Source organism: Lonchura striata, chromosome 1, assembly GCF_046129695.1.
Source record: "Lonchura striata isolate bLonStr1 chromosome 1, bLonStr1.mat, whole genome shotgun sequence".
In the NCBI taxonomy this organism is placed as follows: Eukaryota; Metazoa; Chordata; class Aves; order Passeriformes; family Estrildidae; genus Lonchura; species Lonchura striata.
This window is the reverse complement of record NC_134603.1, coordinates 89,830,292-89,841,705: the sequence shown is the minus strand read 5'-3', so window position 1 is coordinate 89,841,705 and position 11,414 is coordinate 89,830,292.

Here is an 11,414-nt window from a genome sequence, read left to right as displayed (position 1 = left end):
CTCCCTGGCTAGAGACAGGGCCCCTCTAACACTGGTTATCATTCCTTCCCTGGGCATACATACTAGAGGTCCCTTCAAGGGGGTCTGACAGATCGTACCCACAAGCTTGGTCACGGGAGGTTGAGGCTACCTTCACTTTGGTGGAACTCCCCCGGTTAGAGTTTCCCTCCTTGAGTTGACGGACCCGTGCTGCCAGGACAGAAGTGGGTTTCCCATCCCACCTCCCCATGTCTTCCCCATGGTCACGCAGGAAGAACCACAGATTAGCCCTTGGGGTGTACCCTCTCTCTCTAGCTGGGGATTGTTGGGCGCTGATTCTGGGGCCTGTGACTCTCACGGGTGCTGTATTAACCTTCCTTATCTCCTCCCTCATCTCCTCTTTAAACTCCTTAATCACAGCTGAGATATGAGCCTGCATTGGGCCATTAATCATACTCTCATAATTCCTAAGTTTGTTGGCAACAGAACCTATTGTCTCCCAGTGGGCGTCAGCATTGATTGTTGCAATGAAGGTGGTGTATTGAGATGGCCCAAGATTTGCCAGACTCCACAGCATTTGTCCCGTACACCTGACCTTGTCAGGGTCATTATTGTGTCGTCCATCCCTCCCAAAGAGTACCTCCAATACTGCCACTTCCCTCAGCTGTTGGATCCCTTCCTCGAGGGTCTTCCAGCGCATTCTATGATGGTGCTCTTGCATTCTCTCTCTGTGGACAAACCTCTCCCTGACACTCATTAAGAGCCGCTCCCAGAGAGAAAGGGATCCTGGTTCCCTTACAAAAACCTGATTTATACCCGAGTCCTGGGTCAAGGGTCCCAAGTTCCTTGCCTCACCACCGTCCAGCTGCACGCCTGTACCCATAAGATCCCAAACCCGGAGTAGCCAGGTAGCATAAGCCTCACGCCCTCGTCGCACAATGTCTTTATGCAGATTACGAAGACTTTCGTACGTCAGGGACTCGGTGATGATAGCAATCTCTGGCTCCCCTGTGGGTTGTGAGGTTCCTCCATTCCTGTCCCTATCTGCAGGGTGCTCTGCTTTCACCTTAGACTTTCTTGTTTCTACCGGGGCCACTGCTGCTGACCGTGACTGCCTTTGTGGTTCAGCTGGAACCTGGACAGTTGTAACATCTGTGGGTTCCACAGCTGTACTATTAGACTGTCCTTCCTCAAGGCAAAGGGCCGGTTTCTCACCAGCTGGGGAAATGCACTCCTTCAGCATCTCTCGTATCTCCTTAACCAGAACCCTCACCCAATCTGGGCGGTTCATTTCTGAGGTGGGCTGTGGGGCAGGGTCAGGCTCTGGAGCAGCAGCATCTCGAGTCTGTGGTGTAGGTGTGAGGGTAGTTACCCAGGTTAATCTTCCCTTATCTCTGAATGCTAAATATAACAGGACTATCAGCAACACCACCCATTGTATGGTATCATTAGCACTTAGAAAGGATCTTAACCCTTTGAGAACTGGTGGAGCAGACCCAAAAAGATGGTTAAAAGGTTGGGAGAAAGTTTGCCCAGGTGCTATTTCCTCGCAGTAGGTACCGCTATTAAAGTAACCCCAAAAACATACAGTTAACGTGTGATAGCTATGAATCCATGTACCTGCCTTCCAGAGGAAATTAAAGATCCATGAATTCCTCACCCAATTAACCCAGAAGCCAAACTTGATAACAGACACCGTAGCCTTAGTTATAGGACCCATTTTTAGATAAGGGTCTGCAAATGGGAAAAGTATAGCTACGATCACGTGCCACCCAAACCAAGGTAAACTAGACCACATTGTGATGCTGAAGATGTTTTTACACACAACAAAAAACCAAATTACTTAAGAACTGTTAATCCTTTTTCCCTCTCAATGCCCTCGGGCCTCACGTTGGGCGCCAATATCTGTCTTGGTTCGACAAGACAGGAGTCTGTGGAAGAGGACAAAGCCTCCTGTGCAATGGAGAACGGCAAACCCCCCTCCCTCTGAATTACCAGGATCTTTAAATTAAAAGGCTCTCAGGCAAAGATGTGGGAATGGGAGTAACAATTCTTTACTAGGAGAAAACTAGACAACAATTTAAAAAGGCAAATGCAATCGGTACAAACAAAACCAGTGAAAAAGTCCAGAACCTGAGGAGTCGGGGTGCCAGTATCAGTTCTGCTGGGACAATTGCTTCCCTTGCAATGGTTGATGAATTGCAGCTGAAGTGGTGATCTTTAGAAGGGTATGGTTTTCCTCTGAAGATCTGGTGGCAGTGGGGCCGGTCTTCCTCTGCGCCGGGGTTGCCTCTGAGCTCCGCTGCCGTCGCCTCAGCGCGCGCCGGCTGCTTCGCTGCGAGTGCCGCCGAAGAGAGAGAGAGAGCGAGCTGCTTCTCTGGGAATCCCGCGAAGAGAGAGCGAGCTGCTTCTCTTGGAGTCCCGCCCAGAGAGCTGCCTCCTCTCCCCAAAAAGCTACCCCTTTAAACAACAATAGAGTGCTTGGCTTCCCCCTCTGGGTGGGACCCCTCACGGTGTTACATTTACCAGCCCGGCAGTGAGTCAGTCAATAGTGTATAAACAAACCATTGCCTCTACGGGGCAAACCATTGTCTCTGAGAGAGATAACAAAACCTGTCCGACAGGTTTGCCTTCAACAGATGGCAAATAGAATACAAGCTTATTTTACAACCCAGGACACAGAGAATAACAGAAGGGTTGGTTTTGGCCTCTGGAGTCCACCTTGCCCAAGCTCTCCTACCCAAGCAGGGTCACCTAGAGCCAGTTACCCAGGACCATGCCCAGATGGCTTTTGAGTATCTCGAAGGAGGGAGAGTCCAATGCCTTTCTGGGCAAGCGTTTGCCCTTGCAAGCCTTGGCCAGTGTTTGGCCACTCCTGCAGTGCAGAAGCATTTCTTGATGTTCAGAGGGAATGTCCCATGTTTCAGTTTGTGCCTGTTGTCTTTGGTCCTGTCACTGGGCACCAATGAAAAGAGCCTGGCTCTCAGTCTCCCTTCAGGTATTTGATACCTGTTAAGAATTTCATAACATCTTCAATGAACTTTATCTTTTCTAGGTGAAAGTGCCCCAGCTACCTCAGCCTTTCTTCACTGGGAGGATTCCCAAGTTCCCTGATCATCTCCGTGGCTGTTCACCGGACTCTCTCTGTATGGGTGTATCTCCCTTGTACTGGGGATCCCAGAACCAGATATAGCACTCCAGGTGTGGCCTGACTGTTGCTATAGGACACGAGAAAGCACAACATGAGCCACTGCGATGGCAAGGTGGAAAAGGTTTATTTTCTGATTCCAACTTTTATACTTTTCCAAAGGTGACAGTGGATTGGAGAGTGAATAGGCCACCTCTCCAAAGACATTGGACAAACCACCAGTATTTACATCAACTTCCTCCACCCCCACGAAGGAATGCAAAACAATATGGTGATTATAGAAAATGTGTGGGAATGTAAACTCAGAAGGCTTTAGAAAATCTTAAGAATCAAGGCGACATCTGACTACTGCTAAAAAGAGAGGACAGATTACCTCCTTTGACCTGCTGTGCATCCTCCTAGTGCAGTACAGGGTTCCAATAACCTCCTTTGCCACAAGAGTACATTGTTGGCTCAGGACTCACCACATGCAGTTATAGCCATAAAATGTATTTTCTTCCTGTTCAACTGTTTAAACACATAGGGTGATTTTGCAACATCAAGGCAAATGTGAGCAAAGTCTTTTTAATATGTACAGACAGTGCCAATATGAACAGCATCATTTAGATCTGTTTACTGTTTACTCAGTAAAAACAATTTCCTAGTGGAAGCTATGGGATGCAGGATATAGCTAGGAAAAGAATAAATAAAAACTTAGTATTTTGTGACGCTAACAAAAGATTCGGAGATGGAAGAGCAAAGGGCTCTAAGCTAGACTTAAAGCTAGATCTTGAATACATATCTTTGAGGTGAAACCTGTTTTTAGTTAAAACCTGAGAGGAGTTCAGAGTTCTTTTACCTCCCTGTCATACTGCTTGAGTACAGAATGAATGTGTACAATAAAACCATGCTGAATGGCACAGAATTGCTCTATGAGAACAACTGGATGTTTGACTACTAGACATGAATATTATTGCTATGTAAAAAAAATATAGCAATATTAACATTATAAAGTTAAAAGTCAAATACATGAATTACATGAATAACAATGTTTGATACACTGTAATGAAAGAACTTAAATACTTTCTGAAAGAAGTAAAATTCCTTGTTGCAAGGCCATGCTGGAAATACTCTATGTTTATTTTTATTGTCATTTCCCAATAGAAAGGATGTATGATACATCTGAAGGCCAGGACTATCTTTAAAGTATATATACTAGTAAAGCTTTCTGGTTATGAATAACATTTATAACTCTTCAGAGAATAAAAATAATATTCTCACATGCTACAGAGTTCCCTTACCCTGCTACTGGGAAAAGGCAAGGTTTCAGATGCATCTCTCAAGACAATGTATTTCCTCTTTCTCATTTTAGTACGCATATTTTGCGGAAGGCTCTTTAAGCCTCCCATGCATTCTGTGTCAGAGCCTTGGTCTGAACAACATCAGCCTCACACTCTCTCATTCCTGGAAAGCCCATACAATGAAGACTTTCTACAGAAAGCCAATACTATATCTCACAGCAGTATAGCATCAACAGACAGGTCCAATCCAGTTTTTCCATTTTGTGTGCTGGGTTATACAGGTCAGAATGACAAAACAAAGCAGCTTAAATTTGGCATTTAAATGTTTTTATTTTCAGATGTTGCAGAATGGGCACATCCCACTTTTAATGATTTCAAAAGCCCATGTCATAAATCAGGCACCTAAATATGAGCATTTGGCATCTTTGTCTCACTGTTTTTCATATAAACAGTATTTGTCTATGTCTAATGGACCTTGATATTCAGCAATGATAGCTACTTTCCAAGCAAAAAGCATACCTAAAAAAAAATAAAAGCAAAAGAAAACTGAGAGAGAGCCAGCAGACAACACTTTAAATCAAAACTCGCCTGTGCAATTCTCAGGTCCAGCCTGAAGCTATGTAATTTGAAATATGAAGTACTTTCCAAGAGGATGAGATACTTTTACTGTAGCTAGTAAAGCAAATCTGGGTTGTCACAACAACTGTAAATAGACAGATAAAATAAATCAAACTGGCAAAATGTACTGTGATAAGAAAGTTCTGCAGAAGTACAAGAACCATTCTGACTATTTAACTTCATTTCATTCAAACTGAATTATGCTCAATAAATAAAATACAACATGATGATAAAAAAAAAATCCCAGCTCTGTCTCCAGGCTACTTACAACATAAGTGGATTAGATTCTATGCATAATGAACTAGTAAACAGCAGACCCATATAAAATGAGGAGAGAGAATTTGATTTCAAACGCTAAAACAGTATGAAGTTGACAATTGCACAGAGTTATTAGCCAAATGCTAGGCAGTCAGCCAGAAGTCTTCAACAAAAATTGCCTTAAGCAAGAGCAGCAACCAAGGGGAGGAGTTAACAGGGAAAAAAATAACAGGGGGAAAAATCCATTAAAATCACTCATGGGATGATATTTGTCACCAGAAAGGCCAGAATGACAGATGATTAAGATCTTGTTGATGGAAAAAAGTGCAAAAAACAAAAGCAGATTTAATGTAAGAGCAAGTCAGTCAAACAATCAGTATATTACCAAATACAAATCTAGAAAACTCCTCCATTAACAGCAAAGGGACAGCCATTTTATTCTCTTAGTCTGTTGTAATTCCCTTTAGAGTTCACTTGGATAATGAGTGATTAATGTCTGTGTGCCTAAAACTAAAACTGTGTCCTAATTGGGTTTGGCTGAGCTAATTGCCTCTGATCAATAAAACTGACACATAATACAATTGTCCTTCAAGAATCTCAGTCTGGGTATCATTCCACTTCCCTCAAACCATGCTTCTGACATCCAGGGGAACAGAAATTGGTCACATTCATAGAAAATTGGAAGTAACACAGAAGAACTTAAACAGAGCAGTAAGCACTGGGGAAATGTATATTTTATTTGACTAAAAGCCCCTTGTGCTTCATGACACATCCCACCCACTCACAGCAGTTTCCTACACATTTGCAGTCCCTTCTCTGCCATCAGCATTTCTGTGCTTTCCTTACACCAGCACAGAGACTCCAGTAGAGCCTATTACTGCAGACTGGGAATACAGCAGTGGAATTGGGGGTCCCTCCCAGAACAGCTCCAAAACACACAGGTTCTGCTAAGGTTCTTTCCCACCCCAGTGTCCCTGTAAACCTAAAGCCACATCAGCATTTTCTGGCACTGCAATGACACAGAAAACACACGACTTTGCCCTCAAACCAACCAATTATGCTTTATAGCCATGGGGAACATCTAATCATACAATGCCTACTCTAGCAAAATTACTTACAAGTGCAATAAAAATAGCAGGCACAAATACCATTGTATGGCATTCATTCATGCTTAATACATATTTTTAATTTCCTTGACATCCTGGTCAAGGTTAGTTACACAAGCTATGCAGTCTACATAAGTGTGTTTTCTTAAGCCAGTTGCTACCAAGCAGCCCCTCAGATCATTTCCACAGAAGTGCCAGTGTGAGAGTCACTGGAAATGGCATAAACTAGTATTCTGCTAGGAGGGGCAGGGACATGAGACTCTGGCGTCTACTTTGGCTCGTGAGGATTGTCCACACGGTCCTTAAAATACCAAGTGAGACAGTGTAACACAGATCTCCCCACCTAGCTTAGCCAGGAGAAAGGAGCTTATGTAAACAACCCTGAGACTACCTCAAATGCCGGCTGGCCACTAAACACTTGAGCTTGGTCCCACTCAAACGAGTGACGGTTTTTAAGGTGTCTTTGTGAGATGAAATCAGCCATGAACTTAATGTATTAACTGGTAAAATTTTGCTCATCTGTGGTACATGCCCTTGGAGAAAAAGAAATACTACCACATTTCTATTTTGCTTTTCTATGCACAGCCATGCCCTCTAGTGGAACTGGCTGGTTTGCTGAGTGTTTTTTCCTTTTCTCAAAATCAGCACACTCTGAACTACATTCAGTAGGAGTTATGATCCTCACTTTCTTTTTGGAAGCTGCTCTATTATTAAATTTAATAACTTAGTTGTACAGAAGTTTCAAGACACTGAGAGAATCCAAATGATAAAGTTTCAAATAAAGTCCTCATTTTTGAGCCTTCCTATTAGCTGTTCTTTTGATATAAAAATAATCCTGCTTTGTGGTCTTTTACACAATGTCAAAGTCAAGTCAACTAATCTAGGAAGAGACAAAAGGAACTGAAGTAATTTGTGACCACTGCTGACCTCTTCCAATACTTTCATAGCAAAAGCACATAAAAATGTCAGAAAACTTCAGTAACAGTTGAAATTACAGTTTCAGGCCCAACTCCCACTTGCAAGCCGACTGGTGGAGAAACACTTAGAGCTCAGAGTCTCATGTTGTAAAAATACTAAAGACTAGGAATAAAGTGAAGGCAGGAAAGAAAATGAGGCGAAAGATAATGGGAGCCCATATTCTGCTTTCTAAATAGTTTTCAGTATCTGCCAGCTTCAGTGGTGACAGCAAAATTTTTATCAGCAATTCCATGACTCCATTTTCAGCTGTGACTGCAAATTAAGAAAACACAAAATCCTCGCACTGAATTAGGACAGTTACAGCAGCCATGTTAAAATGGTCACTCCCATCACATCAGGACATGTTTTGCCACCTCATCCAGTCAGGTATAACTGTTGGCTGCCCTTGGAATCTGTCTGTCCCAAGATACGTGCTCTTCCTGTCCTCTCCCCAACAGCAATTAAGGTCCTGCAGAAGGAGGATCCTAATGCCTGCTTAGCTTCCTAATTCTGCTTAGCCACTGTTTCCCTCCAGCCCCAGTTTTTCCCTACAGTTCAGAAAGGTAGGAATTCATCACGTCTTCATTCACTAGATACAATGTAAGTAGAGCGGGAGGTGACCACCAAGGAATTTCACCATTATTTTTATCTATTGCTACAATGTGCCTCCCCCCAATCTTTTTCTTAGAAACTGTGAAACTGTTTCAAGATATGAGTTTATTGTTATTATATTATTGTTGATAACATATGAATCAAGATATGTTTTGATTATTATTTGAGAATTGTAATTCACTTCCATGCTGTCAAAATGTAGTCCATTAAAAAGTGAACATCTAAACCAGGTCTTTGAACCTATATTAGCCTGGAGATTAAGTCCCATACCTGTTCTCGTGTGAACTGAATTAAGAATATTTTTACTTGGTAAGCATAAATTATTCTTCCAGTTCTCTTTAGGATTGGGAATGATTACTGACCATTTCTTCTTCTGCTAGTTACAGGGGAAAAAAATTAAAATCCCAACCACACAAACAAAAAAAACCCTTCCTTTACAACTTCCTTTATTGAGATAAAAATATTCTCTATTCATTAAACATAAAAACTTTGTGTCAGCTGCAGAGACTATTACATAGCTAAACACCAAGAGTTAGTACAGATAAGAGCAGAAATTAACTCTTATTAGAAAGCTATAAAGGTTAATTTGTAAAAGGAAGCTCATAGAAGCTACTAGAAATGCTGTTGAGGCCTCAGGATAAGTGAGACTATGACAGATAGTTCTTAGGATGTAATGTTTAAATTTAGCTTCCACTGATATAATGTAAACCTGCAGAAGTTTTGGGCATATAAAACTTTCTGATAAGTGCCATCCTTTCTTTTCAGCATGCAGTGGAATTCCTACCAGAAATGTTGAATCAGATCTTTAGACACTTTCATTAAAGTCTTTATCAATTACAATGGTAGTAGTAGATTTTTAGAATGAAAGTTTGTTTCAGGTATTTCTAACAGTATTTAAGCTTTATATCAGTACATATCCAGTTAGCTAAACAAAATATGTATAGAATTGAAGAGTTATAATATCTACTAGTTGAATTTTTAATCATATTCTACAGATTATTAAAACAAAAAAGTCTTAAATTTCACCCAAGCTATGAAGTTTGTTAAACCATACTATCAGCAAGATTTAAGCAGAAGAGGACAAAAATTACTTCTACAAATCTGAGAGATTCTGAAAGGGCTGAGAGTTTTGTTCACTAATTCTAGTTAGTTTGAGAATGTCATATTGAAGGTTATCAAGCTGACTGCACTCAAAAGAAGAGACCGAGACATAAACTGGATAGATACCTAAACAAACTACATTTCACATCATATCAGTATAATGGGAAAGTATTTAAAATCATCTTTCACCGAAAAGCTTAACAGGCATGAGCCTGGTGTCTGCAGCATCACTCTTTCAGAACAGTCTTAATCTAGAAGTCAATCTAAATGGGGTCACTAAAGCCTAGGAAAAGGTGGAATTATAGAAAGGCATGACTAGACATGACTTTGTGCTGCAAAATCTATTACAGAAATGTAGCCTAATTTATGCCTCTAAGGGAGGCTGATCTAGAAAAGAAATCTTCATTTGACACATGGGTTATACAGTCAAATGCATTTCTGTGTTTTGCTCTAAAGATTTATTGCTACTGACTTTTATCACTGTTCTTTATAGATGAGCAAAGCACAGAATGCCTATGCATTTTTTGTACAGACCAATATAGTCAATTTGCAGAATTTGCAGAAGATACTACATGTGCTTGTATCAGGGAAGCAGAAGAATAAACTAGGAAGTCCTAGCTCAAATTCAGGTCAGAATTTATATCAAATAACCAGCCCCAAACTACTTAATTACTAAATGAGTAGAACAGGTCATTGATACTAAAAATTTATTTAGCACTAATTTTATCTCTAGAAAACTTGACCCAAAGCCCCTGGCAGAATTTTAGATGGCACTGTGCTGAATTAACACCTGAAGGATCTGTCTCAGAGCTGTTTTGCTCTGTTTGTTTAGCAATTTAAATTAATTGCTTATGTACATAAATATTAATAAATTAGTATCAATATGTAACTTGTGTTCAAAATGAAACCATGTAATTCTGCTTTAGTGATGGAAATGCTATAGCTCTGCACTTTCTGGACAAACTGGGGAATCTCTTGATCGGACCAACCCAGAAAAGAAGCTTGGAAAGTGACTAAAAGGGAAAAAAAAAAAAAAAAAACAGGCCTATTCACTCTATAAACAAAAAAGAAGATAAAGCTAAACATGTGAGCTGATAAGGAGCTTGCAGAATCTCCTTAATTTTAAATTCCTAAGAACCAATTAAACAAAGTTTACACAGTGTATTTATAATTCATCACAGCCCTTGAGCAGGGGATGTGCTTTTAGAAGTTTTTTCCAGTCTTGTACTTCTAGAATTAGTGGCTGTTAATACTATCTCAACACATTTCTTCTCCCAAATCCTACACAGACATGTGAAACAAAACTGTACAGCAGTTTATGAATAGTTTTTCTAACTGCAAAAGAAGCAATGGAATCTCAAAGTGCTTATTCACTGTGAATTAGCAGGGCCACCACTGACAAAAACCAGTCACAAGGAAATTGAAAATATGTAACACTGAAGAAATTAATATGATTTCTCAAAGGAAAACTGAAAATTAAAGGTTAAAACCCCTCCCTTGTCTTCTGAGCACTTTAATTCCTGTAACATCATATATTACATAAGGCCAGATTGCAAGGCTTTTGTCAGCATTTGCAATGCATGTCGGTGAATACATGAGAAAACACTTGATTCAAGGCCTTCCCCTCCTTCTCTGAAGGACTAACTATACAGGCAAGTAGGAAGTCTCTATTTTCAGAAATTGTTGTTAGGTCAAGCATGAGAAAAATACCTTCTAAATATCATACTTTTTTTACAGAATTTTATATGCAGTCTGCCATGAAAATTGTCTTTCTGACCTCAAGATAAGGCAAGCTGTATCCATTTCAATGTTTGGAATATCAACCCAACCATTTTTCTTTTAGCAAGCGTTTAGCTTTTAATTTGAATTTATGCCACAGGGCAATACTTTTTTTTCAAAACACCAAAGCAGAAACAATCTATAGGTCATATACACTTTGAAAAGCACACAAGCTGTCTTGGATTATGGTGTCAATTTTCCAGTTGATTCAAATTACCTCCAACCACTCCTGAATATACTTCTGCAGTATCAAATGACACATCCAGCAGCAGCTCGCTGCATACATTCTCCTTGTAACAGATTATTTCAGTGCTCTGCTCTTTATATTTTTGGAACTTTCAACCAAAATTGAATTGGTTAGAAAATATTTTCACTTTGAAATCTCATCTTTTTCTAAAAGTTGAAGTCTCAATTAAATGGAAGTTCCAAATCCACCTAAATCCTATGTCCATGTCACTCAAACATTAATTGAAAACACACAGGGTAGGAGACTGTTACTGTAATTGTAAATACAGCCACCCAGAAAGACTGGCAAATTGTTCTGAAAAGGTCTTGATTCCACTTAAACTGTCTAAA